We start from the raw sequence: 4,877 nt of genomic DNA, 5'->3' as shown, positions 1-4,877 counted from the left end.
TGAGGAATCTCCACACTGTTCTCCAAAGAGGCTGCACCAACTTGCATTCCCACCAACAGTGGAAGAGGGTTCCCCTTTCTCCACATCCTCTCCAACACAAGTTGTTTCCTGTCTTGTTAATTTTGGCCATTCTAAGTGGTGTAAGGTGATATCTCAATGTGGTTTTAATTTGAATCTCCCTGAGGACTAGTGATGATGAACATTTTTTCATGTGTCTGAGAGCCATTTGTATGTCTTGATTGGAGAAGTGTCTGTTCATATCTTCTGCTCATTTTTTGATACGTTTGCCTGTTTCATGTGTGTTGAGTTTGAGGAGTTCTTTATAGATCCTGGATATAAACCTTTTGTCTGTACTGTCATTTGCAAATATCTTCTCCCATTCCGTGGGTTGCCTCTTTGTTTTTTTTTGACTGTTTCCTTTGCTGTGCAGAAGCTTTTGATTTTGATGAAGTCCCAAATGTTTATTTTCACTTTTGTTTCATTTGCCTTTGGAGACATATCTTGAAACAAGTTGCTGTGACTGATATTGAAGAGATTACTGCCTATGTTCTCCTCTAGAAGTCTGATGGATTCCTGTCTCACATTGAGGTCTTTTATCCATTTTGAGTTGATCTTTGTGTACGGTGTAAGAGAATGGTCGATTTTCATTCTACATATAGCTGTCCAGTTTTCCCAGCACCCTTTATTGAAGAGACTGTCTTTTTTCCACTGTATATTTTTTCCTGTTTTGTCAAAGATTAATTGACCTTAGAGTTGAGGGTCCATATCTGGGCTCTCTACTCTGTTCCACTGGTCTATGTGTCTGTTTTTATGCCAGTACCATGCTGTCTTGGTGATCACAGCTTTGGATAAGGAAGATGTGGTCCATATACACTATGGAGTATTATGCCTCCATCAGAATGGATGAATACGCAACTTTTGTTGCAACATGGACGGGACTGGAAGAGATTATGCTGAGTGAAATAAGTCAAGCAGAGAGAGTCAATTATCATATGGTTTCACTTATTTGTGGAGCATAACAAATACCATGGAGGTTAAGGGGTGTTAGAGAGGAGAAGGGAGTTGGGGTAAATTGGAAGGGGAGGTGAATCATGAGAGACTATGGACTCTGAAAAACAATCTGAGGGGTTTGAAGTGGCGGGGGTGTGGGAGGTTGGGGTACCAGGTGATGGGTATTATAGAGGGCACGGATTGCATGGAGCACTGGATGTGGTGAAAAATAATGAATACTGTTTTTCTGAAAATAAATTAATTAATAAAAAAATACACTTGTAAAAAAAATGATATCTAGGGTGCCTGGGTGGCTCAGTGGGTTTAGCCTCTGCCTTCAGTTCAGGTCATGATCTCAGGTTCCTTGGATCAAGTCCTGTATCAGTTTCTCTGCTTGGCAGGGAGCCTGCTTCCCCCTCTCTCTCTACTTATCTCTGCCTACTTCCAATCTCTCTCTCTCTCTCTTTCAAATAAATAAATAAAATCTAAAAAAAAAGAAAGATATCTAGACTACTTGGATCCCAATAGACACAGGAAAGCAAAATCATATACATGCTACAAGGTATGTTATTTTAAGTAAATTCAATCTGGAAAATGAATGATAAAGTGAAAACTCTTCAGTAATAACTCCTTCACCAATAGATCTCATAGTTCTCTCACCTCCTGAATGGCATTTGGTTGTCGTCATCAATTAGAACAATCTGTGATATTTAGTATATCAATTAAGCAAAAGATTTGAACAAGGTGGAGCCCCGGTTCCACTGAACTGAAAAGTGACATAATTATTACATTGCAAAAGTTTCTTGTTGATAATGCTTCCTGAGACTTTTCTACCAGAGACCATGGAGCAAGACAAACAATGGAGCAAGAACAAGAGTTTAAAATGCCATGTCCTGGGGTGCCTGGTTGGCTCAGTAGGTTAAGTGTCTGCCTTCAGCTAAGGTCATGATCCCAGGATCCTGTGATTGAGCCCCACTCTGGACTTTCTGCTCAACAGGGAGCCTGCTTCCCTCCCTTCCTTTGCTCATGTTCTCTCTTGCAATTTCCCCTCTCTCAAATAAATAATTAATTTTTAAAAAAATAAATAAAAATAAAATAAAATTCTATGTCCCATAAACACTTACCAGTCTGAGTGCATCAGAAGAAAAATGTCTCTATTTTTTTGGAAAATTGTATCTCACTCTAGAGAAAGAATATAGTCCCTATGTTCTATTTCATAAGACCTATTTGTTAGTACAGGAGTAGCTTTCAATGCTTAGATAATATCTCTGTTTCAAATCTAAGCATAATAATGAATTCTCTTCAAACTGCAAAGTTTATGGATTTATATTTTTGGAAGAAGAATTAAGATAACTCAAGACATTACATTATCACTACATTATTACTGTTCCTTCATATAGGGAAGGAAAAATAGAAGAGAAAATGAAGGCAGAATTTACTAAACTTGCAGGGTAAAAAAACACAAATCATGGCAGGTTTTCAAAGTAATATTAAAAATCTTGCCTTCTATTTAATAGAATACATTGCTGTTTCAAAGAACTTTAATGGCTGTGATAATGTCTGAAAAGGAGGAAGCTAAGGTTCTGAAAAGTTATGAGACTCTCCTGCTTAAGGTTATTCATCTACTTAACAACCAAAGCAAGACAAATATCTAAGTCTTAAAATTTATAAAAAAGGTGTCTTTTTTCCTCCTATATGAATGCTGCATTTCAAATTTAAACTAAAAAAATGAGCAAGTCAGGCTAAATAATAGAGTTTTTTCTTTAATAGTATCAGAGGGAAATTATGTAAACTTCAAGTTCTTACATGAACAGATAAAGCACTACTCCTTTACTTGTGGAGTGGTTAAGGATTGACAACCAATGCACCAATTAATTAAAGCACAAGAAATATCCTGGCAGAAGAACATGACTTCTAGGAAAATCAATAGTTTAATGTAGCATCTTAGACTAGGAATAAAACTGAAGAAATATTTAAACTGCAAACAATTTGGAGAATAGCAGTGTTCACAGGCCTGTGACTGGTAAGGCAGTTTTAAATATCAGAATGATCTGGTGGCTGCTGCTAGTGGTAGATAGCCACTATAAATCTTCTTACAAAGTACCAGTTTGGGGGAGATGTAAACACAATGCTTGTCATTGATTTGGGAAAATATGCCTTTCTTTTGCTGTATATGGCTAGATTAGGTAAATGACTGACACAAATAGTAATTGCAAAACCATCATTGGAATTAGCATAGGCGCCTATCTTTGGAGATGTTTTGAGAACATCAGTGGAGGATAAGTGACTTTTTACTGACCCTACATGATAACTAAAAGAAAGACTCTTTGGTATTTATGATTTTCTTATCAAATATTATGTATATATAATATATATAAACCAAATAAATATATGTGTTAAAGTAGACATCTTCCACTGCTACAATTGCATGGGTTGTTCTTTATAAGTAAGCCATACAATTTAAACTATTAATACTACAGATGTTTCTTCAAGTAAGAGAGACTCAGTGTGCTGATCCATTGACATTGCCCCTTGGTTCCCGCTAAACATTATAATGCATATTTTAATAGAATTAATTGGAATTACAGGTAAAGTTTATGGTCAGAAAACAAAATAAATTCAATTATACTGTGAAGGGAACAAACCTTTGGTCAGGTGAATTAATGATCTTTCAATGGAACTAGCTCTCCACACTTAAGGTAAAGCATGAACTTAGAAAGAGGGCATCATTTGGCTATGAAGAAAATACATTCCTACCAGGTGTCTATATTTTCTCCTTCAAATATCTGAAAATAGATTTCTTCTTGATTTATTACTAAGCTCTTTTGGATACCTCCTCTAAAGACAAAATTATATCAGATGGAATCTGTCCAAGTTGACAAATGCTATGAATTTCTTGTTTTTTAAAATAAAAAGAAACTTCACAGGTTTAGAAAGAGAATACTTTGCTGAAAAGTATTCTGGATTCTAGTTCTATATCTGAGATAATGTGAGCATGATCTTGGTTGAAGCAATGCTTTAGACAAAATTTCCTTTCAAGATACTCCAGCCCCATGAATCTAACATTCTACCTGATGTAATATAAATATACTATCACTGGATTTATGATTGAATCTACCTACTCAATGTCTACCTATGTCAAAGCAATAAGAACCATGGCTTTTGAAAAAATCAAAACTGAAAAGACAGAATATATTATTTGGATAGAATAATTATAAATGGATATTTTCCAATATTGGTTTGTGTGTTTCACATGCAGAAAAATTCTATTCCTTGGACATTGACAATTCCTTCCAAAACAAGAGTCACTTAAAGAAAAACTCACAAAACTACAGGAAATCAAAGAAAATATACTTCTAGGTCACAAATAGCCTTGAGACACTGTTCAAAACTGGTAACTGCACAAAGAAACATGTGAGGTTATACTAACATGAGGAAAAGTAAGACTGTCAAATGGCATTAGGATTACAAAGTAAAAATAAAGGAAGGAGAATTTTCTTCCCTTTAATGCAAAACAAGGAACAATTTTTTTTTTTAATGGTGTAACCATGGCAAGGCTCTGAAATCCCATCTACTTTAAGTCTCTAATGGAACTGACAGGTCTATTCTGTCATTGGCCAATTGGAAAAACTGATTATTGCCTCCCCTTTCCTTCACAGTTTAGAGATAAGTACAATGGACAACAGAACTCAGGAATAGAATAGGTATCTTCCCAAACTAATTTCTATCTTCATATTTGGTGTTTTGTTTTTGTTTTTGTTTTATTAAATTGATTTAATTATTTTCAGAAAAACAGTATTCATTATTTTTTCACCACACCCAGTGCTCCATGCAATCTGTGCCCTCTATAATACCCATCACCTGGTACCCCAACCTCCCACCCCCCT

Source organism: Mustela nigripes, chromosome X (genome assembly GCF_022355385.1).
Source record: "Mustela nigripes isolate SB6536 chromosome X, MUSNIG.SB6536, whole genome shotgun sequence".
NCBI classification, from domain to species: Eukaryota; Metazoa; Chordata; class Mammalia; order Carnivora; family Mustelidae; genus Mustela; species Mustela nigripes.
This window is presented reverse-complemented; position numbering follows the sequence as displayed.